This window comes from Monodon monoceros, unplaced genomic scaffold (assembly GCF_005190385.1).
Source record: "Monodon monoceros isolate NGI ecotype Baffin Bay Population unplaced genomic scaffold, NGI_Narwhal_1 Super_Scaffold_16, whole genome shotgun sequence".
NCBI classification, from domain to species: domain Eukaryota; kingdom Metazoa; phylum Chordata; class Mammalia; order Artiodactyla; family Monodontidae; genus Monodon; species Monodon monoceros.
In genome coordinates this window covers 46,346,632-46,372,197 of record NW_021703772.1, presented here as the reverse complement: position 1 = coordinate 46,372,197, position 25,566 = coordinate 46,346,632, and the positions used below count along the sequence as shown (strand labels likewise).

Genomic DNA, 25,566 nt, shown 5'->3' with positions numbered 1-25,566 from the left:
GTTGAGAGTCCGCCTGCCGATGCAGGGGACACGGGTTCATGCCCCGGTCTGGGAAGATCCCACATGCCGCGGATCAGCTGGGCCCGTGGCCCATGGCCGCTGAGCCTGCGTGTCCGGAACCTGTGCTTCGCAACGGGAGAGGCCACAACAGTGAGAGGCCCGCGTACTGAAAGTAAGTTAGCAAGGTGGTTTCAGAGAAGTGTATTTGTAAAGAATACCACCATTTATAGGATGCATAATTATACGGAAATCTCTTAGAGATTCAAAAGAATATTAGTAGACATTTTTGGCACTGAAAATGAGAACCCCAAGTCACTGGATCAATAACAATACTGAATTATTGAGGTGGTGTGTTATACTTAGGTTCATGCTTTATTTGCATGTGAGATATGTAAGTTAACATAAATGACAGGTATATATAGCAAATGTTCCTCATCAGTTGTGCTAAACTCATTTTGTTGAAGCCATAATTTTTTTGAATGATTTTTATTGGAAACATGGCTCATTACACAGAAAGATGAGAATAGGTATTTTTTGGACATTCTAACTGTTAGAATATTGCATCTTTTGACTCTTTAAAGAATTACGTTTAAAAATATATGTAAATGGAGTGTAACCTTTAAAATAGTTTAAAAATAAAAGATAAAAATAATTTTTTAAAATATTCAAAAGGATTCCAGTTTTTAAAAAAAATATATATGTTATATATTTTTATACCTACTTTTTGTAACAGGTCATTAATTATGCCTTCTAGAATAATGATATCTCTTAATTTACCTGTTTTTAACTCTGAGCAATAAGATAGTGTGCTATAAATTTTTCAAGGGACAGTAAGACAATCATGCATGAAGTTGATCTATAAACATAGTTTAAACAGTAAAGGTATAATTTCCAGGGAGCATTTTAATATAATTTGTAAACATACTTATTGAGTTTACAGGCATTAAAAGATGTACTACAAAGAGGTTTAAAATAGCTCTTTACAGATGCCTCTGTATTGTAGCTCGGGGACAAGAAAGACGGACATGCCAAATTAAAGGACAAAAGACAGAATGTAAAATGTACCCTTTGGAGATAGAGATAAAACCATGAGCCGCAGTGCCTGGGAAGAGTTAGAATTAAGGAGGATCTTAGAGTTTCTTTAGAGCAACTTTCTGGGTTTTTTTTTCTTTTTCTCAGATTTAGTTTAATCTCCTATTTTACGGATGGGGCAGCCAAACTCCAGTCTATTTATGTGACATGCATAAGTCAAAAGCTTAGCTAGAAGGAGAGGTGTGCTACACACCAGACCAGCCCTCAGTGGCCAGTATCTCATATTACACACCCGTGGCCCCCTTGCTCCTTGGGTACCCTTACTGCCTTACCAGATGAGATGTAGGAACCAAAGCACTGACAACTTGGGGACTTATATGCTATGGTCTTGGATTGGAGAAAACTAACACGCTTATAGGATTCCTCTTTTAAAAAAACAGCACCAAATCATAAACTCAAAGTTAAATGCAGGGTCTTGAAAGGGTCTTATTCGAGTGAAATTCCTGGAATTTAAGTTTCATTAGTTTAGTGGAATACGAATACTTTTTAGTTTCCAAATTTACCTTAATTTAGTTCTTACTGTTCTAACCAACTGGACTCACTCCTGATTGTCTGAACTATTCATATTATTTGCTGAGAAAACTTTCATCTTGCTCTGTGTAAAAATCTTCTCTGATCCTTAAGAAACAGGCACTTCTCTTGCATGGAGAGCCATTCTGAAGAAAATATATAATTATCTTATGGACATAAAATGATTTTTAATAAATAAAGAGACATTTGTATTAATACATACAAAACTAAAATGTATAAAGATGCTTAATTTTTCCCCAAATAATGTGTAAATGTAATGCAATCAAGATAATAAATAATTTTAAAGGTCAGCTAAACAAATAACAAACAACCATTAGACAAATGTACTCTAGAATCCAAAATAATTTTGTTAATATAATTTAGTAAATAGAACAATTTAGTTATGTTTCAAATCAGTAATAGGAAGGATGAGTTGTTTAATAAAACGTGTTGCTACAACTGTCCATCAATTTTGGGAAAAAGTTTATATCTGAGATTCAGTTTCAGTTGGTTTAAGATTTAAATGTAAAAATGGACCTTTAAATTATTATAAATTTAAAAGTTAATAGTTTTACTATATTGGAGTCAAAGAGAATTTTCAGTAAGAATATAATATGTTAGTGATAAATAGAAATGGATCCTTCTATTGCCAAAATTCAGTCTAGCCAGAGATATTCTCTTTGTTTTTTCCTCTTTATCACCTCTTACCCATTTGTCAAATTTCAGAGTCTACTGAATGATTATGTAAATAAAGCAAAGCAAAAATATTCGAAGTTAGAGGAATTGAGCTATTACAAATCAAGTATTTGTTACAAAGAACTTCAGCTGATATTTTATTTCCAGCTCCTGTCTTTAATTCAGAGTAGTTACAGTTAGAGGATCCAGAATCTCAGAGCTGGAATAGACCTGAAGGTCTCACAGTATAACCTGCTTACTTTACAGATTTGGAAGGTGGGAGTTCAGGAGAGTTTAGTGATGTGCCTCATATCCCACAGTAGAGGTAGATGAGCTAAGGTAAGACTAGGAGTTCTCTTTCCTAAGTCTTATATCTGTGCTTCTTTTATTAGGTTAAAATTAAACCACATGTGAGTGAAACTAATATGATAGCAAACCACAGTCCTGTTTCTCAGTTATATTTTTTAATCTCCCCAGAGATCATTTTTTCAACCTCTTTCTTGCTAGAATTTAAATATATATCCACCTTAAACTCTACTTGTTAGAAATAAAATTTTAAAAATTACCATTAAGCCTATTAGTGTCTCACAAAAAATCTTACCAATACTCTGCAAGTCAGAAATCAATTTAACGAAGAGAATGCAGCTTAAATTTGGACCTTTCATTTTCAAGCCACTTCCAATTTATCTCCTTCAAACTATCCAATATATGTTAGAATTTATAAGGTGAAAAGACACTTAGAAAAAAAAAAAGGGTAATCCTCTTAATTTCCTTATGAAGATGACTGGTACTAACAGACACTGGAAGTCAAAATCAGTTTTTGCCTAGTAAGTGACTCTTTTTCCATTTTCTGCTCTTTCTTATATGTCTTCAATAAGCAAAATTGGGGCTTTAACAATTGATCTGGCACCACTTCACATAAAAAAGTTCAGGAAGAAAAATCCAGCTGTCAGATATAAGTAGGCATTTTGAGCATTCAAACCATGCTCTAAGGAACAGTGAGTCATATGAGATGCAATGTGCAAAGGAAGCTGACACATAAAAAGGATAGAACAACAATGATGAGTTCCCAAAGACATGCTGTGGGACAAAGAATAATTATAGAGGGTCTATTTTTGGGTCCAGCAGAATGACTTGGGAATTTAAAATCAGAAGAAGGAATTATGTCACTCAGCTTTGAATTTAAAGTAAAATAATTCAGTAGCCTTTATTTTTCATTAACGCTATTACAGTTTATTGGGACGATGCGTGACTGAATTGTTAAATACTTCACAGTCTAAAAATAAGTAAGGACAGGAAAGCTACTTTAATTTTGTCAGGAAGGAGGATGTGAGGTGTAATAATAATCACATAATATCTTATCTGATATGGAACTATAATACTAAATATAAATAAGACACATCTGTCTGCAACAGTAATCTTTTTGGAGGTACCAATGCCCCTGAAGCTTGAAATTAATACCCAGGATTGAAATTGAAACTGCTTTGCCAGGGAGTTCTAAAAATAGTATCTAGAGCAACTTAAATCTTTAATTCAGCTAACCCCCCATTTTCCTGTTCCCTTATTTATAAATGATATCTTTTTACATTCCAATTATGGGAAAGGTTTACAGACATTTATAAGAATATAATAGTGACTATGTGGGTCAGAAAACAAAGAACTCTACAGAGGAAAGGAATTTAGTTCAAAAGAGCAACCTAGCCCTATTATTTTATACAGGAAACATAATTTGTTTTTTATATATGTATATATAGAAACATATACCTAGTTATAGTTAAAATAAGATTAGCCATAGACATTATATACGTGTGTGTGTTTGTGTTTGTGTGATGTTTGTGGCTAATACTACCAAATTGTTAATATTAATAAATCTTATAAGAACTGTTCGTATTAATTTAACATTCCTAGTCCTCTGGCCAAGGGAAAAAATACATGGGGGATAAGTTCATACCCAAAGGTCCCAAGGAAATGACTTTGTAAGTCTGACAGATGTCCCTAAGCCTGTATTTTGTTAGATTGCCTTTCAAAGTTTTCCTTGGTTCAGAAGTTATTTGGAGTTATGTATCATTCTGTGAAATCTTTCTTATGATTGTTAACATGTTCATATTATCCTCAATTTCATTGGAATTTCAACATGTTACTTTCATCAAGTCATGAATGTTCTTTTGTAATATATTCATACTCAATACCTGAAGGTAGGGCCATCCATAGTTTTGACAGGTGGTAGCACAAGTGGCTGGTGTATCATCATAGGACCCTGGATGACAAGAGAACATTCCTGTGAATTTGGTATTATTAGTGGATAGTGGGATTTTACATAACTTAAAGTTATATACTAGTGTGGTTTTTTTTGTTTGTTTTGTTTTTTGCGGTATGCAGGCCTCTCACTGCTGTGGCCTCTCCCGTTGCGGAGCTCCGGACGCGCAGGCTCAGCGGCCATGGCTCACGGGCCCAGCCGCTCCGCGGCATGTGGGATCCTCCCGGACCGGGGCACGAACCTGCGTCCCCTGCATCGGCAGACAGACTCTCAACCACTGTGCCACCAGGGAAGCCCTAGTGTTTTTTTTAAATCACAAACATATGTATTTTAAATGTCTCATTTTAATGGGAAGTTAGGAGGCGTTGTTTCAGGCACATTTAGGTTGCCACCATGCTGACCTGAAAGTAATCAGGAACTTTGTTCTTGGACCTTATTTCTTAAGAATGAGTATTTTAAGGAGCACGAACATGGAGGATGGTCCCTGTTGTTCAAGATCTTAGCACTAGGGAGACGTGAATGCCCTGAAATGTTCAGGTGAAAGGTTGTTCCCAGAAGAAATGGTGGCTTGGTCAATGGTTCTGAGAAGGAAATGACATGGCTAGTTCAAAGTACATAAAGAGAGCCAACATGATCAAACTGGAGTGAATGAGGGGGAAAGAGTGACACAGATCTTGTCAAAGAGGAAGCCAGAGGCTAGACCATGTCAGTAATGAGATTTAACTCTCCTTAAACATAGGGTATCACTAACAGGTGAGATTCATCCACTGCTAAACTGAGTTAATGTATATAAATGTGGTTTACATCATTTTTTCAGCCTCAAAATAAGGTCGAAGGCAAGATATAGCTATAATCTTGTTTACCTTGCTTTGCATCTACACAGTATTATTTGGACTTTAGAACTTCAAAAATATCAAATCTGCATTTGCAAATTTTTTATCTCCATTAATTTATATTGTGATTTGAGAGGCTTTTATTAAACTTGTTCTTATAGATCATGAATTTGCTACTTCCCAAAATAATTTCTGAATGATTGTCAAGGATTTCCATGAAGGCACTAGGGATCCTTACATGAAAACCCAAAAGTATTAAGAAAGCTTATGTTAAAAGCAATCTCTGTAATCAAATTTTTTTATATAAATCAAAAAGTTTTAATTACTTTGTAAAATTATTTTGTAAATTTTCACACCTTCATATATTTTAATAATTTATTATATATTATAAATTGTCTAGTATATGTTGTAATTAGGATCATGATCTGGTCATCTTAAAGACTTGTGTATTTTTACACCAATAGACACTCCACATATATTTAGAATCTGAATTTTCTACAAGCTATTTTGGAAAAAATAAAAACTCCTGTCAGTCTCAGGCTTTACTGGCATTCATATGGAATTCACAATGTTCAAAGTTGAAGTTTATTTTGAGTATTTTCCCAACTTGCTAGAAAATGCCACTAGAAATAGACATGACCATGGAGTGTTTTCTTTTTCTGCATGGGTCTAGAAATTTCATTTTTCATCCGAGCTGAAAATGCTGTGAAAGAATATTTGCACCTTTTTGGTGATAGGGAATAAGTAAAAAATATGTCAACGATTACTTCTGACTATCAGTAAATTTATTGATGAGTTAACTTTGGTTAGTAAATGTATTGCACATATTAATAAAATATAATGTATATGTCAGCATGGTCTTACTTCCACTTTCCTCTGAAAATATCAGTATTTGTAGTACCAAAAAATAGATTAATATCCAAGAAGAGAGGATACAAAGGAAATATTATAAAGCCTTAATGAAAATGATAGCGATACCTAGAGAAAACTCAAAAGAAAGCTAATTTTGTGGAAGTAGCACCACTGACTGAAGTAGACAATGAAATCAAAATCAACTAAGCCTTAGAAACACAGAAAATAAATATATTAGGTAAGAATACTGGATAAACTTTCTTGATATTTGCCGTGGTGAAGCAAAACAATCAAGCTGGAAAAAAAATGCAAACCTAAGTGTATTTATTAAGAGGAAATCAGAATCTTGAAGAAATATATTAGTTAAATTCAGCTACTGGATATAAGGGAAATCAAGTGGTTTCCAAAATGTAGAATTACATGAAAGACACAGACTCCTATGCTTTCTATGATATTTTTATGTATAAGAAATAATTTTTACAACAGTAGAAAGAGAGACATTATCTCTTTCAGGAGACTTGTAAGCTCCCTGAATGATTTAAAATAGTCAAAATATTATAAAAACACATAATACTTGTCATGATACATTTGTCCTAACTCATAGAATGTACAACATCAATGGTGAATCCTACTGTATTTTCAGTGGGCATGATGTGTCAATATAGGTTCATTGGTTGTAACAAATTTATAACTTTCGTGGGAGATGTTAGTAATGGAGTGTTGGGAGAGGGGGTATATGGAAAATCTTTCACCTTGTACTCAACTTTGATATGAATCTAAAACAACTCTAAAAAATAAAGTTTATATTTTAAAAAAGCACACATGCATCTGAATGGAAGTATTCACTTTCTTCCTCTCTATTTTTTTTTTTTTTACTATATATTTTTATTTATTTATTTTTGGCTGCATTGGGTCTTTGTTGCTGTGCGCGGGCTTTCTCTAGTTGCAGCGAGTGGGGGCTACTCTTCGTTGCGGTGCATGGGCTTCTCATTGCGGCGACTTCTCTTGTTGCCAAGCACGGGCTCTAGAGCGCAGGCTCAGAAGTTGTGGCACACGGGCTTAGTTGCTCCGTGGCATGTGGGATCTTCCCGGACCAGGGCTCGAACCTGTGTCCCCTGCAATGGCAGGTGGATTCTTAACAACTGCACCACCAGAGAAGTCCCTTCCTCTCTGTTTTTAAAGAATATATGTATTTGATGGGGTTTTTGAATAAAAGGAAATGGAAAATTTGGGGTATGATTCTAGGTATTATCAGTCTATGTTCTTGATCATGATGAGAAATGCCATTCACACATACCCAGTTTTAAAAGCAATAAAACAATCTTTTCTTTCCCTGGACCACCTAACCAAAAATAGTCCTTTTCTTAAATAATTATAAGCAAAAAATAATTCTACAACATCAAGTCACTGCTACCCAATTAGAAACAAATATTTCAGAGGAAAATTTTAACTTGTTTTACATGTAGATTTGCTGTTACTCATAATTAGGGCAATACAAATTAGAACCACAGTGAGACTATGTTATATCCACCAGGCTGGCAAAAATTTTAAAGTTTGACAGTAATACAAAATATTGGAAAGGATGTGGTGTCATGGGAACCTCATACACTGTTGGTGGGACTATAAATTGGTACAAGAATTGCTAGGATCCTGAAATCCCACTCATAAATTTATTCCCTAAAGAAACTCAACCATGTGTACCTGGAAATATGTTTAAAAAATGTTCATTGCTTCATTGTTTATAATAGCAAAATGGTAGAAGCAATCCAAATGTCCCTCAGCAGGAGAAAAGATAAATACATTGTGCATTCATACAATGGAACACTGCAACAATGAAAAGAACAAACCCAAAATTACACACATTAACACTGATGCATCTTTGGAACATAATGCTGAATGAAAGAAGAAAGTCTCCAAAGACTATATTCAGAAGTATTCCACTTTCATAAAAGTAAAACTAAAAACATAACACTAAATAATACATTGCTTAGAAATACATATATAGGTAGTCAAGCCATAAAGTAAAGCAAGGGAATGACTAGTACAAGTTTAGGCTAATGGTTTATTTCTGGGGACATACATGTGACTTAATCAGGGAGGAACATGATGGAAAAGATGGGTTCTAGGTATACAGGCATTTATTTATTTAAGCATTGTATTTTTTTTTATAAATTTATTTTTGGCTGCATTGGGTCTTCATTGCTGCACGCGGGGTTTCTCTATTTGTGGTGAGTGGGGGCTACTCTTTGTTGCGGTGCATAGGCTTCTCATTGCAGTGGCTTCTCTTGTTGTAGAGCACAGGCTCTAGGCACGCGGGCTTCAGTAGTTGTGGCCCGAGGGCTCTAGAGCGCAGGCTCAGTAGTTGTGGCGCACGGGCTTAGTTGCTCCACGGCATGAGGGATCTTCCCAGACCAGGGCTTGAACCCGTATCCCCTGCATTGGCAGGCGGATTCTTAACCACTGAGCCACCAGGGAAGCCCAAGCAGTGTATTTTAATAATCTTTCGTATGCATGAAATTTTTAAAGTTTAGAAAGCTTTTGTAGGACAATGTGCAGAGTGTGTTTCCTTACTTTGGAATCATGTACTTGTTATGGATCTATGGATCAAAATACATAAAAACGCAATGTAATTCAGATAGGTCTGGGGTGTTGGGTGGGAGATGGAGATGCCTCACACAACACGCATTCAATTTTAAAGTTTATTTCCTTTTGTCAGAATATTGTTAAGATTAGACCCTTTTTAAGATTTCACAGTTAAATCATAGTATATGTATGATTTAAACACTTTGTGAATTTTACAAGTATGATTTAGGTGTGTGAATTCTGTTTGACTTTAGGTTAGTTTCTTAGCTACATGGAGGGAATTTTGGAACACCAGTGATGACCAACCTGTGAATCAATGTATATGTGTGAGTATTTGCGTGTGTGTGTGTGTGCGTGTGTGTGTGTACTTACCCCCGAGTCCGGTGAAAAAGGAAAGGGTCAGTAAAGTTGTATTTTGGATTATTACCAAGTTTCTAAGACTATTAAGTTATAATGATTCAGACATGGAAAATGTGCACCTCAAATCACCAGAATTAGAAGGGAAAGCAATATATATCTTGTTATTTATGTGTAGTTCAGTGTGAATTTATACTTATTATTTCATTATTTAGAAAATTAATTGATTTAAACATGTGCCTTGTTTACTCTTATTTTGTTACTGTAAATTTGAACCTAATCAGGTTATCATCTCTTATCTCACAATATGCAGTGTAAAGTAAAGGGAAAGTGGTTTTCAGAGCACATGGGACTCAAGTACTTAAGTATCACCTCCCTCTGTATGCTGAGCCACCCCAGATTGATTTGGTAGGTTTGGAATGAGCCAAGAGATTTGCAGTTAACCAAATAACCTCTGCTGTTTTAAATGTGGTATGATTAATGTAGCCCAATTTCTGGGCTACCTTTAGAGAAACTATCCTAGACAGACTAAGATTTCCCAGTGGGTCAGTCTCTATGAACCCTCCCCTTTTAAAAGTAGAGTCATTATCTTGACTATTTGGGTCCAAGTCTTAGAACATGATTACCATCCAGGTAATAATGGAGGTGGTACCACCTGGTACCAGGAGGTGGTATTTGCTTCTCACAACTTCTTCATAAACACTCCTCACCTCTTATCAGAAGGAATAATGCTTAGGCTTAACACTCAACCCCATTCTTCAAACAAAAGAGCAGGTAAATTCTTCATATCCAAAATGTTATACCAAGCAGCTGGAGAGTATTTGTATACTAACTTTTTGTTCATGACCGTGTATCCAAAGTATCTCCACATCTTAACTGATGCAGTTCAGTGCTGGATTTTTATTTCCTAACCTTTCTGGCAAATACTATGTCTTATTGAACCAATTTATCTTCTCTTATAGCTTCTCCTTTTAACTTCTCCCTCTTTTCCTCTCTTTATTCTATTCACTCCCTTTTATTTTTCTGGTTTATTTTACTTACAATCCCATCCCTCACTGTGGCTTTATATCAGTTTTTTGACTCAGTAAACAATAATTACTAAGTTAATTACATTATTACAGTCATATATATTTGGTCACTGAATGAGAATTTTTCTGAATCTTTCCTGTTCTCTGTTCTCCTGATTAGTCTCTAACTCCCTAATCTTGTTCCTTTCATTTCCAGTTTCATCAACTTCTGGTTGAATCTCTAAACCTTTCACCTTGACAGACACTGTCACCGGACCTGACATGGTTTTACTTCAAGGCAGAAAAGTTTAGGATTTGTATAGTTTTTAAATTATATGTTTAAAAATATGCAATTAAAAAATAAGATCCATGTAAACAAGGAGAGCACAGCCACTCCTTTAGAAACAAATGAGGTGAGGACCTAGTAAGTAAGAGGAACTAGTTAAAATAGAACTAATCAGAGAATTGCTAGTAATGTTTGTGGACAACATCATGGATTACAAAATTGATTTATGGTTATATTCCATGCTATAGGCTAGCAAGCTATTCCTCTAGAATAGAGACACTTTAACAGAGTCAAGGAGATCCAGTATATAAGAGCTGAAGAACTACTAAAAATGATAATGAATTTTGTTCTATACCCTTAAATCCAATGTGCAATGAAGAGTCAATTATAATAATTAGTGAAACTTTTTTGACAGCAATTTTTTTAGACTTAATTTAGTATTAGACAATTATTCAGTCTTCAAAAGAGCTTGTTCATCCTGCAAGTAACACTCTATTAGAAAAGGCTCTCAAGAATGCATGGTACCTCTGCTGAATCTAGATGAGAGTAAACAAATGTTTTGGCATTGCCGTTTTCTGAACAGGACTACTGGGAGCACCCATTTTTCATTGTAGGGACTGATTCTAGCTTGAGAAAGTGTGAAGTGTCTCTGCTAACTGTGAGAAATTAGTTATTTTTGTGCTCCAATTTCTTGAACTGAAAATTCATTATTATTCTATTAATATGTAAAGCGTATTTTAAGTGCCCTTTCCACCATTTCATCAAGCCCTTCTAGATTAGAAATTGTCACATTTTGGTCTTTTAAGTTATTGTTGATTTCAGCTTTATTTTATTATTATTGTTTTTAAGCTACTTGGGACAAAGAAAATGTAGATTATTGGATTGTCATGTTATATATAAACATACCAGAAATTAATTGAATGTAGAATAATTCTTAAAACGAATACAATTTTTTTAGGGTATTATTATCATTTATGTTTTGTAATAGTAACTTTATTATAAGTTTACCATTCAATAATACCACACTAAAGTCAGAAAGTTCAAGAAGACTTAAAGAAGAAGCTATTTCACAACTTACTTTTATGTTTTGAACAATACTTCATTGAGGACAGAGCATTGTTTAATCCAAACTAGTTTGTTGCTTGTGGTTTAAAATCCAGTCATATTAGATAATATACTGAAGGACAGTAAAGTTACAACCTTGACACATTTTATACACATATTTTTTTTCTGAATACTATGGACATATGTTGAGAATCAGTCTTTTTCTCAAAGGAATATTATTATTTCCCTGAATGATATACATTCTAGACTCAGAAGAAAAAAAAACTCAACAGTGATATTTCTAGGTGAATGAATGACTAACACCTGTTTTAAAAGAAAATAAAGTTAGCTCTATGTGCCTCAAACACATGGAGAATCTTAATTAGAAAAGTATTGTTATAACTTATGAGTTGTGTCAATTAAAAGATACATTTTGTGAAAATTCATCATTAGGCTTTCAAGCAAATCATGATTTTATTTAATGACAAGTATGTATTTTAATTTATAAAATAGTCCTTTGGCTTTAAGTTTAGAAAACTTTCAAAGCTATACAATGATGAAAGGGCATTGACAGTTGGCACACTTTAAAATTATCTTTAAATATTTATAAATCAACACTTAAAAGCTTGATAAATTATAGATTTACAAATATGTAACTCTTCACTTATCAAACAGAGGTATAATTTTTTGTCAGTTAAACAGGAGTTGTATTCTACCCTATATGCTTTATTAAAAGACTGATTTACTTTCTTTCAATTTCACTGCTAAGGGTTTTTTTTCTCCTTCTATAGACTTTTTAGTGCTATTGTCCAAAAAGGCAACAAGTAATGGAGGAAGACTTTTGTTGGGAGGCAACAGTGGGCAAGTCTGCCAGTTTCAACAAGAAATTCTGCCAATTTCAGCCATTGTTTGGCCATTTGGGGAAATGCTTCAACACTTTGTGTTAAAACACTGACCAGCCTTCTCATTTACCCCAGTTTGAAAGGTCATGCTTTGGAATTCAGTGAAACCTGAACGCTAAATACATTACCGAAAGCATCTTTATTAATTTATTTTCCTTTACAAAGACAGTGAAGGGGTAAATATTAGGTTGACCTAAGAATAATGAAATGCTAATTAGCTTCTGAATATTTTCTCTTTGGCAATGTGTAGTGATTCTAACACCTTCAAAATTTCAGCTCTGACATCTACTGTGTACTGCATACAAAATCACAGAGTTACTAGTTTTCTGTGGAGACTGGTAGAAAGAAACATATTCATTCATTTAATCATTTATTAAGCAATCTTTAGCACCTACTAGTGCAGGCACTTATTTAGGTACTTAGGATATATTAGTGAAAAAAAGAAATAGAAGTGCTTGTACTTGTAGAGCTTACATGTTAGTTACATGGACAGAAAATAAATAAAAACAGAAAATATGTAAATTATAGTGGATGGTTTGTTGCAAGGTGATTGGTGTTATAGGAAAAAGCAAGAACATGCTAAAATAGCTAAAGATGAACAATAGGGTTGTGGTGGTATAGGTGTAGGTTTATCTTAAATAGTGATTAGTTTAGGCCCCATAGAAAAGTTTTTACTTGAGCAAAGACTACAGGGAGGAGAGGGACATAGACATATGGATATCTGGGAGAAAAGCATTCTATGCTCATTAAAAGAGACTCAGATAAGTTTTAATCCCTTCTTAGATAATGTGTTGGCCTTCCCTTAAATTTATGCCAATTGATATCAGAAGTACTAGCAAGAAGTAAACTTGTCTGGAGGTGAAGGACTCAACAAAAGAAAGAAGAGCTACTAAAATCCGGAATCCAGGAACTACATGCCCACAAATAAGAACAATTAGCATTTTTTTTCATATTCAGGTGCTATAATGATGCATATGTGATTAAGAGTAAAGAAGACATAATAAACTTAGAAAGTTAGTTCATTCAAGTAAGTATTCCTTCACTAATTTCTATTATAATTTTGTATTAGTAAAGTAATATGATACACAATGATCTTTGTTTTATTTATATATTTATCATTTATTGGCCACCCCATGCAATTTGCAGGATCTTAGTTCCCTGACCAGGGATTGAATCTGGGCCCACGGCAGTGAAAGCGCGAGTCCTAACCACTGGACCGCCAGGGAATTCCCTGATCTTTGTTTACTACAAATTTAATTCCAAGGAGTTAGTCAAATTGGAATTGATATACTGTGATAGCTCTCCAGATAGAAAAGCTTACACGTTGTATTTACAGACTGCTTCCTTTTCGTGATAATAAAATTATGCAGTTATGTGTGGAAGAAAAACATAGACCAAGATGTAGGACAATCCTTGAAGTCTAAATGATTTTGAGTAATTAGGAGCAGAGTGTTGTCTCAGTGTAAAAATCTAACTTTTTTTTTAGAGCACACGCTATGTCAAGACCTACATCATAGTTACACTTAACGAAACCCTCTGAAGACACACTGAGCTGGAGTCTCCTATTTCTAAGTTAGGATCCCATTGACTAGATTTATTTAGCTTATTCTAGCTTCTAGCTTCAGAAACTACATGTAACATTAAAAGTTTTTAACATGTATTCTTTTATGGTATGTATGGTACTATAACTGAGAAAGTTGAGAATATGTAGCCTTAAATATGTAGTGTCTTATGGTACTAGAGTTGTGACAGTTACGAACTCAGTGAACTGTGAGCTTTCAGAGTTAATCTGAAAGACACAATTAGTGGATTTTTGAAGGATTTTTTCTTTTTTAAAGATTCCTTCTTTTTTTTTTTAAATGGTACAGTTACTTTTGTATTTTATTTATTTATTTATTTACTTTTGGCTGTGTTGGGTCTTCGTTTCTGTGCGAGGGCTTTCTCTAGTTGTGGCAAGCGGGGGCCACTCTTCATCGCGGTGCGCAGGCCTCTCACTATCGTGGCGTCTCTTGTTGCGGAGCACAGGCTCCAGACACGCAGGCTCAGTAGTTGTGGCTCACGGGCCTAGTTGCTCCGCGGCATGTGGGATCTTCCCAGACCAGGGCTCGAACCCGTGTTCCCTGCATTAGCAGGCAGATTCTCAACCACTGCGCCACCAGAGTAGCCCTGAACGATGTTTGAGTTATACAAAAACTCTAACATAAACTCTTTGATTTTGGTATATTTATTTTGAAGGAAGTAGGCTGGAATCTGGTTCATTAAATATGGACATATATTAATTTAATGATCAAAAGACTTGGTAAGTCTTCTAATAATTTTTGAACTGATAACATGGAGCACAGTACAGGAAATCCTTTTGGAAAGTGCATAATTAAGGAAGTTAATTCATGTGAAGAATTCAATTAATTAAAATATTAAACAATATTTAGGAAAATCATTTATGGATTACATCCCTCTCAGTTTGCTCTAGACCTTAAAACTTGCTCATATCTCATTTGAAGACCTTCCTGTTCAAATTAATGAAACCAAACATTCTTCAAACTTTATTCTTAATGATATCACTTTCTTTAACCACATTCTTTTTGTCTAAAAAATGAACAATTTCTGCTACATGACCATGACATTTGTGGTGGATTTAGATGCAAGGAAATCTTTCTGTTAAAATTTAAAATGTCAAAGTTATATCAGAAGCAGTTGAAAAGAAGATATTTCAGAATATCAAAGCACATACAATTGTGAGCTAAGTAGAATCCATTATATTGTTCTTTATTTCAGTTTTTTTTTCTACTTTTAATCTATAATCCAAGGTTTCTTAAATATAATAAATATATGCAGAAAGTATCTGATTTATCAGGTTTTGTCATTTTAGAAACACCCTAGTTAAGGCATTCAGTCCTGATCTTGCAACAAAATGAAAAATAGAGTGGCAGCCAGCAGTATAGCTTAAGAGTTAATCAGCACTGTCTTACACTGCACTGAGGTGGAGCTGATGTTGTCCAGACCCGGGGTCTTACCTTTAACATCTAACATAGAGGCTGGCACATTGTGAGTGCTTTCTAAACTGAAGATCAGGCTGTTTAACCCTAGCACCCCTAAGATCAATGATGACATAGTCACTGGGTTAAACTACAACTGTTCTCTGACAAGATTAAATTCTGGTGTGAACAGAAATTTCCCCATATAAAATATATTGCAGTGAGAACATATTTTAACTTGATAAGAGGAAGAGCGAATCTGGAAGATCCTGTGTGTATGTTATCTTTTTTAAAAAAAGTGGAAACCTTATATCATTTCTCTTTACCCTCCCCCATTTATAATGTATTTTTATATTATAACATATATTATATTTTTTTAAATATACCTTTAACATACATTTAAGCCCATATCAGACTGCCCTACCAACCCCCTAAAAAATGTCCTGAGTAACTAGAGAATATGAACCATGCTCATGGTTGGATGACAACATTAAGGTCTCAGTTCTTGTCAATTTAGCTAGTGAATTCACTACAGTTCCAGTTATCATTCCAGAAGGAATTTTTGAAGAATTTCCCAAATCTAAAAATCTAAATAATTTTGGAGAAAAAAGAGTAAATATGGATGAATTCCCCTAACTAGTTATGATGGTTAATTTATGTTCTAACTTGGCTAGGCTATGGTGCCCAGTTGTTTGATCAAACAGTAGTCTAGATGCTGCTATGAAGGTATTTTGTAGATGTGGCTGACATCTACCATCAGACACTTTAAATAAAGGAGATGACCCTTGATAATGTGTGTGGGCCTCTTCCAATCGGTGGAAAGCTTTAAGATTAAACACTGAGGTTTCCCAATAAAGAAAGAATTTTTCTTCAAGATTTTTTTCCATGCTACTCTTGACTATCTGAGGCCAGAATGAAGCTGCTGAGTATTTGGTTTGGAGGGGATTCCAAAGGTGTAGGTGTAGGTATAGAAACATCGTGAACGGAGAAGGGTACAGAGAGGAGATAGAAAATTACCAATTGCGGATTCTACCTACTGTGTACTTTTTTCCTAGAGCCCTGCAGTATTGCCCTCTGGTTGATGGAGATAATCTTAAAAGCCATGTTTCTGATGTTCATGTCTATTTTTTGAGTTCATAGGTACTTATAAAAGTATCTGAAGTAACTGAAAAATATATACGTATAATTTACTTCATTCAGAAGAAAAATTGTCATTTGAATTAATTAGCAAGTTTCATAAATGAGATCCAAAAACTCTTAATGGATCCATCAAAAAGGGAGATCCCATGAAACTCATGCAACTGTATGCAAAATGTGAGTCCCTATGAATGTAGATTAGTTGGTTTTGTTCTGGAGAAAGAGTTTGTAGTTTTCATTATATTCTCAATATGGACCGTAATTCATAAAATATTCAAAAACAGATTTTTAGAATAAATTAGCTTAAACCAAAACTTGAATGAATGTTCACTATCCTATTGCACAAGTACTCTTTCATTCTATTTCTGAAATATAATACATAAGAAAATATAAGTGTCTACCATTAGGCAGTAGTAAGAAGGCCCTGTAATAAAGACATTTTTACAAAAAGAAAATAACCACCAAAAACTTGGAGCCCTACAAATGAAGTTTAATTTGATCATTCTAAATGTTCTTTAAATTTTGAGTTTCTACAGCTGCTATAAGTAGTCAAAACTAAAATTTCTTGAAAAACATCTAAATTTATCTCTAATGAACCATATTCCACAAAATCCACATAACATAAATAAACTTACTTTTATTATCTTATGTTAGAAAAAATTGAGTTTAAATCTGGTGGATCATTATGCTTATTCAACTTTGTGCAACGTTAGTAATAAGAGATCTAATAATAGATAATATATAATAGTGCAACAAAATAGTTAGGATTCAGAGTCATGGTAGATGTACGTTAAAATCAGAGCTTTATCAATGATATCATTTGACTTTGGGAACGCCATGTACTTCATTGGGCATCATGTGTAAAAGAAAGAAAGAAACAATAATTTCTGTACAATATACCTTTACAATTCTTAGCATGAAGATACTTTTTAGGTGCTCAAGCTCTGTAGAAATGGTGATTAACAATGTCAGTTTTATTAGGTCTGGCACATATTATATGATGATGGCAAAGTGTGATCAGTCTAAAAACTGATTACAAATCACACTCTCCCTGTTCTATGAAGAAGTTGTATTCTAATTGTCTGTATGTTTATTGTTTGGAATGAGCTTTTGCATAGAGACAAGTTATGTCCTCAGTCTTGTTCACAAAAGATTTATGATGAGCACTAAAATGTGTTGAATACCTACTACGTGCCAAGTGCTGTGCTAAACATTTTTAATGTATTGTTTCTTGGATTCCTCACAAAACCTTATAAAGCAATGTGATTAATCACTTCCATTTTACAGAAGAGAAAGGGGAACTAAGAAGTGGTGAAGTTTGGGTTCATACGTGAATGACCTGAAGCCAAAATCCATTAAGCTGCACTTCTCATATTTCATATGCACAGCTCATATTTCAGCTGTGGTATTGTAATTTTTTTCTTTTCATTTTTTTTTTTGCAATTGATAAGAAAGCAGTGGGAAATAAAAACATACTTAAAAATTAAACTTATGGACTAACCAGGAAACCCAAGATTATTTACTCTATCACTGTTTCAAAAGAATTTCAGTTCACTCTATACTTAACTTAAGGTTCCAGGAACAGCATCCCTTTGCAATAGGAATGATGAGATACCAGCCACCAATTGGAAAGGGAAGAAGAGTTGTTCAGAGCATGAGTCAGAATTTAAGTTCTGGTTTTGCCACTTGATAACCATATGACCTTTGGCACATTACTTAGGAGTTCTGTGCCTTGGTTTTGGAGTTTCTTACCTGCAAACAAAGATAATAATATTTGCTAGGGCTTTGGGGAAGATTAAATGGGTTTATACATGAGTAATTAATAATGTCCATAGCACAGGGCAAACCCTAAGAAATTAGCTAAATCAGGAGCAGCAAGCCACCCTTTAAAAGGGGGTTCTCTTGTATGAGTGCAGTGTGGACAAATTCACCCATGCTGACTTCTGGTGGGAATGCTGCAGCAGGGAAGGCAGACTCTACTGTTTGAGGCAGAAAAAAAAAAAAAAGTTTCTGTCCCTCAGGGATATTAAGATAGATGCATCCAATAATGCATCCTTCATCCAATAATTCATCCTTATCTAATAATGTCAAGGACCAAAAAGCAAAGCTGACAATAAATATATTTACCCAAGTAAACCTGACAATTCCAAGGTATTTTAGTTAGTTAACTGGGAGTTTAACGAAATTGTGTTTAACACATTTAAAATGTAGCAATATCCTTACTAAATGTGATATGATTGATGTCTAAAATTCCATTCCAGGGAATTGCTTCAAACAACAACTATATCTAAATTTCTAAAACACAAATCCATAAGTTATATTTTTTGCCTTAGCTAATAAAGTATATTGGCATGTCCTAAAAAAAAAGATTTAAAACCAAAAAAATTTTATTGAAAATAGATTTTTAAAGAAGGCATATGTAAATTGATTAATAAAATATTTAAGCATGTTACCCTGATATTAGATCTGCATTATTTAAGGAAAAACAAGTCTCCTATTTTGCCTCACATTTGAAAATAACAGAATTACGAAAAAAAATCAACAGTTTTGTATTGATGACGTTCTTTTCCCATAGTTTTAATCCTCCTTATTTTCTGCTATAACACTACTTATTCTTCTCTAGTACTTACTGAAGTTCCAATTTTCCCTTCAAGTTATCCTTGGAAGGGAAGCAAAATTGAGGTTCATGCACAAATATCTGCATAATAATTGGTGTCAGGTTAACTAATAGTTATGGGTTCAAAATAATGCTCGTTTGTAAAATGTATGAAATCAGTGCTTGGATATAAGACAAATTTATCTTAGTTTTGATTGATAAAACCAAGCTTATGTGTTCATGAATATGCTAATGACCCCCCAGCTGACTAAGCTGGAAGGAGAGGGGCACCTTGTAAACCAGCTAGCCGCTATTTCACTATATCACTGCTATTTAATATACCAAATGACATGCTCACAAGTCACTACGGTTTTATGAGAAGCACAATTGAGTTCAGGTTAACCTAAACCTAAATAGAGAAATAATGACAGATTTATACAAAAGTTTATGCCATATTAACATTTTTTATCTAAAAAATATGTTCCATGTTAAAAGGAATAAGATTTCACTAAAAATTGGGCTCCATCCAACAACTTCAAGTATAAAGCAATAGCCTCAATACCACAGGGTTGGTTTGGTTAATCGTTTATTTAGATTTATATTGGGTTGAGCTGAGTTTTTGTCCCTTTAATTGGTAGTAAGGTAGGAAACATATGATGCATTTAATTAAACCAGGAAGGAAGAAAAAGATTAAAACTTGTTTTATGTTTAAAAGTAAATACACTCTTTTGACCATTTTTGCAAACGACAATATATTGTGTTTGTTTTGTATAATACTGTTTCTTTTAAGTAAACTAATTTAAAGGAAAAAGAGGAAGAAACATGTTCTAGGAAAGTATTTGCAACTTATCATCTGATAATAATTCTGGTAACCTAATAAACATAGACTCTAACTCAGTTCACAGCCAGTGATTCCATTTTATTTTTTAACATTAAGAAGACTTTTATTGGATCTTTAAAATCCATTTCTTCATTTTTTTGTAAATAACATTAAATTGAAAAAGTAACTTGATTTTAAGTTCACTCAAATATGGAAAAATACAGATTATTTGATCTAATCTGATTTAATGAACAATATTATAATCCAAATTAGACATGAGAAAATAATAACCTGGATTTATTGAGGACAAAAAGTTTAAATTATTTAAATGGGAATGGCAATAGGATGTATAAAATATATTTCCTATTATTTAAATGGGTTTTGGTGATTTAACTATCATATATCTAATCATATGCTCTTTTTTCTTAAATCACACTAGTTCAATATTTATATTCCAAAGTTTACAATTAAATGTATTCTATATTATTTTTTCAATTTTACACTAATTAAGGCTGTATACCTTCAAAATTATAAACCAACTTATAAGTAGATAAACTAAAATTAAGGTGTGAAAACTATCCAGTTACTTTGAGTTGCATAACTACTATTGATGAAAGAATTTGGGCAGGTATGATTGTCCATGTGAATAAATGGGAAAATGATCAAGATACCTGGTTAGCATATAGACCTTGTGTTTCTGGTTAAGTATTTGTTTTCCACCTAATTGCATCAGAACATTTTCTGATATTAAATGAGAGAATTTCTTAAATTTAATAGTGCAGCATGGTAATAGTACTTTGGTAGAAAAAGAGAGATTTCCTAAGAAATTATAAACATTTATATAGTGCATCCATGAACTTCAAAACCAGACACAGACAAATCTTTTAAATAGGTGTGTACTGATTTTCCATCTTACGTATATTCTCTGATAGTCTAAGTCAAGAACCAAGAGATACTACAAGTCAAGAACTAAGAGATACTACACTCTTTGAGTGTCGTCTTTAACACTGTTGCAATGATGTATCTTATGTTTATGGTTTAAAAGCTTCTCTGAATCCTAAATAAAGATAAGGAATAAAGCCAAAGACTCAAATAATGTCCTTTAAATATATTTGTTTTCTGAAATGTTGACACCATTATCATGGTATCTCTAAAAACAATTATTTTTTCAAGCTGTGTTCAAAGTCATACATAGAGTATGAAATAAGTTTTGTTTAGTGAATGCATATTTAGATCTTTAAAAAGTTTATTTTAATTGTTCTATAGCAGTCTCTAAGGCAATTCTTAAAAATTAAGTAACTATCAAATTTTAACCATGGAACTAAAGGTTGAAAACAAAATAGTGTTATAATGGTTACAAATATCTAAATTAGAAATATGTAATAATACTATAAACTGAATTCTGATTAGTTTTTTTGTGTTTATCAAAGAATTTTTTCACATTAACATAAAGCTTATAAGGTAAACTTTTGTCTTAATATTATTTTGAATTTTTTACCGAAGTAAATATCTGTTATGCATAAAATAATGATAAAATATGTACAGGTTAATGTGAAGGTTCTCACAGTATACTAGGGTGTTGACTCCATTTAAACTTCAGTATGTCCTAGGCATCACCAATGAGTAAAGTACATATACCTTGGCCATTCATTTAACATAGTTTTTAAAATTACAGACCCAGTTCTAATTTCTATTTAATTTTTTGTTATTCATTTTTTTCAAAGTGAATGAATACTCTTATATATTCTAAAAATTTACATATTTTAACTAACAAAATAATATTTTGGCATATGCCAAGATATACTGGGGAAAAAAGAACTTGTAGCAATAACCAAAAGCATATTCTTAAAGATATCTAAATATTGCAGGTAAAACATAGTTTTGCTCACATTACCCATGTGATTTCTCAATTCTGTATTTTTATCTTACATATTTAGAACTGTAATTAGATTCTGTGTATTGATTTTATGATCCTACAGGGTAATATCATCCAGAAAAGTAAATTAATTCTTAATGGCTGAAAGCATGCATTGATGCTCTGATATTCTCTTACCATTAAAGAAAGCAAACTGTAGAATTTAATAATATGAATTCTTATTTCAAACTTTCAATTATTTTCTCAAATAATAAACCTTTGCCAAATGACCCTCAATATTCGTTGCCTAGTGTTTTTCCACAGTATTTTTTGAAAATAAAGATTATAAGCCATACTATAAGAATAGTTACAAAAAATAAATTAAATTATTTTAATAATTTAAAGAAAATTATGGGGTTTTGGCTAGCAATTAAATAAAGATTAGAGAATTTGAGGGAGTTCCTTATTATAAAATAAAATATTAATGTAATACCTCCTTGTAAGAAAATCATCTAAATTAAAAACAGTGTTATTTTAATTTTTGTTACTAACCCATGGCATTGGGTTAGGCATTTAATGTGTTCTTTCCATTTCTTCCCCTAATTATCTAATGGCTATTTACAAAGTCACATTCTAAAAACACTATCCATTTCCACAAATGTGTCAGGGAACTCAGTACAATTAATGAATGACGGGAGATAGGAAACCAGCCATAATATTTTTAAAGAATCACAAAAATAAGACTTAATTGAACTTTCCATTATTTGGAGAATTTTGTGGGAAAACTGAGTAGAAAATTATGAAGGAATTACTCAGAATGTGTTGGTAGTCCACCGTTAATGTGCCAGATTATGGGTGATTAAGTACAGGATTTCTCCACTGAAGGATATTTTGCAGATTATAATTTCACTTAGGTAAGAAAATATGTTAAAATTATGTCAATTAATATAATTTGAACCCAAATCTGACATCTAATTTTTCTTAGCAACAAATTTGTCATGTCTCTATACCAACAACTTATTAAGTAGATACTAGTTTCTTAAATTGTCCAGGACGGTCTGTACTGTTGAAAGAAGCATTAACAGATGATTCATCTCAACATTTCAGTAAGTTTTATCCTGGAAATTCTTTTTTTAATACACACTTTAATTTCCCTGTTTAATTATCTGATATATCTATTTGGGAAATATTTTGTTACTTTTCTTTACCCACGGTTATCTCAGTATCACACCCTCCCCGAAAAAGTTTGCAGAGGGATACCAGACAAATGGAAGTAACACATTCTATTAGCTTAAGAGCTTTGAAATTAGAGTTAATATAGAAATATCAACATTTTCTCAATCCTAGTTGTTTTTTTCCTTTGTTGCCCACCCCATGATCCAATACAGCGGAAACAGTTCAGAGTTAGTAAAAGAGAGACTTAGACACATCTGGCAACAGCGAACAATGAAAATTCCATTAGTTCAATAGTTAGAGATGTATGTGTAAATAGGCGTGAGTGGCAAATAGAAGACAAATATAATAAATCCAAAGTGATTCCTTTTCTTTTAATTCTCCATCGTGTTCAACTACAGAGTGAGACTCTGAGACCCCCATAAGTAGTTATTCTTTCACCCCCTTTTTAGAATACTGATTATATGGAAAGTTTAAAGACTCTTCCTGGGGGAAAAATGTTTTCCAGCTGTCAAAATTTAAGCTTAGCTAATAGTAGAGCTAATTTTAAAAAGCATTGTTCCCTGATTAAGATATTTGTTCAAAAGTATGCCTTTTAATCCATTTAGATGTTTTATTACTTCCTAAATTTATTTTTCTAGAATATCACTGTACATAATATTATCTAGTAGTAATAGGTATTGTGTACATCTTGGGGAGATATACTCTCATTTTTCTAACATGTGAAATAAATGAGAATTGTTTCAACATAATTCCAATGTCACTAACTAAATTCTATAGTAGAAACATTGTCAAACTACATGAGAATACGACTCCGAATAAATATATTTATTTTGAATAATGCACTTACCCAGCACAGCTCCTAAGGAAATTCTTGGTGAAATATTCTTAGGATGGAATTTGATTTTCTGAGATTCCGCAGAAGAAATGTACCCCCAGACAAGGTGCGGAAGGGTGAAAGCTTTGCAGTGTAACCCTGCAGGCAGGGTGAGGTCCAGTTAGCAGAGCTTGATGATCTAAAGCAGGAGGTGACACTCTCTGCTGGAGAGAGAGGGTTGTTCTGAGTAGATTGGAAGGGTTGTCACATTGTATGTGCTCAGCAGCAGAAGGGAAACATCAGAGCTTCCTGTTACATCACTCTGACCCCGCCTGCAGTTAGTGTTAGGTTACTTTCTTTCTCAAATGGCATACCCCAGGAAAGCAGCACTCCTTTTTTATTCTGAGACAAGAGCAAGAAGCAGCCTGAACAGACAGAGATCATATGCTGTATGAATACATTATTAGCAGCAAAAGCTGGCTGGATTTCACCTTGACTGAGTTCTGTTAGAACTTGTCAAACAGAGATGCCTATGATTTGAAGGAAATCTGAACATAGTATTCTGCTCAAAGAATTAAAGGAATTAGGAAGTGTGTGCATGTGTGTGTGTGTGTGTGTGTGTGTGTGTGTGTGTGTTGAATTATACTTTACAAAGCATCAAGGGAATTTTTTAATCTAACATGTCTTTCTTCATAAAGGAACACAGAAAAGTAATAACTATTTTTCCCTCATAATTAGTTCTGTGATCTAACTCTTGTTAATTTGGATCTCTGATAATCAGAGCTATTCCCTGATCAGTTTTCCACAATTAAATGATGAAACTCTATCCTGTAGGTTTTTGAACATTTTTTTTATTTTGTTCATGACATAGATATGTGTGTATGTGTCATAACCAAAACCATTGTGTGTGTATGTGTTGTGTGTGTATACATATATATACATAATTATTTTTCATTATATATAAATATATATCTTAGAGAAAATAACCTTTTGAGAACGTGTTTATACATTTAAAATAATTGCACATATTTAAAAATATTTGACTTGTTATCACCTATGAAATAAAAGAGTAATTAATACCACCACACTTATACCTCAAAATAACCTTAACAAAAATGCCAATAATTTGTAGACTTAAATTATGAAACAAGGTAAAATATGTAACATACTTTAATGTTTTAGAAAAAGTTTTGCCTCAAAACATAAGTTTATTCTAAATGTGTTTAATAAATCATTGGAAGTTATCAGGGGAGAAAGTTTTAAATTTGAAATGAACTTTTTTTTGACAATATGGTGTATGTGTGAGATACAACAACAATAATAATTTCTGAAATCTAAACAGCACTAAAAGTCACTTATCTGGGCATCAATTTTCTATCTGTAAACTAGAAGAGATGTATCAAAGAATATCTAAAATCCATATATTTTTAACACTTTCAGTCAACAAATTAGGTAACATTTAGAAATACATATGATATGATGATTACTCAATTCTTAGTAAATCTGAAATCAGAGGCAATGAGATATTGGCGTGTTACTGCAATTCCAGAACAAAATGAGATTCTCATATTCCTTGTAGAATAACAAAGGAGGACCAGGCAACATAAATTAAAGAGAATTCACGTATTTTAAACAGTATGTTCCTGCTGACACTTTTATTACTTGGAAGAAACTTATTATAGGATTGTTGATCTTAAGATCAAGAGGATCAAGGTTGATAAAAATAAATACATATAAAAATTGGATACATACTAATCTCTATCAAATTATAGTTATAAAGCTTGTAAGAAACTAA

The 25,566-nt window shown here is 33.1% G+C and overlaps 1 protein-coding gene across 4 annotated transcripts in view; it reads right to left on the bottom strand.

Moving 5' to 3' along the window:
* The window catches only part of CALCRL (calcitonin receptor like receptor), a 104,714-nt gene extending 80,704 nt beyond the window's left edge, over nt 1–24,010 (bottom strand). For 2 of the 4 annotated variants that reach the window (XM_029225607.1, XM_029225610.1), the window contains exons 1-2: nt 23,805–24,010; nt 4,467–4,534 (exon numbers count right to left, since the gene is read on the bottom strand). The gene's annotated coding sequence lies outside the window, so the exon portion shown is untranslated. Of the gene's footprint in view, nt 1–4,466; nt 4,629–23,804 lie in introns of those variants that run through there. The other 2 variants (XM_029225606.1, XM_029225608.1) reach the window with 2 other exon arrangements.
* Nucleotides 24,011–25,566: the final 1,556 nt, after the last annotated feature.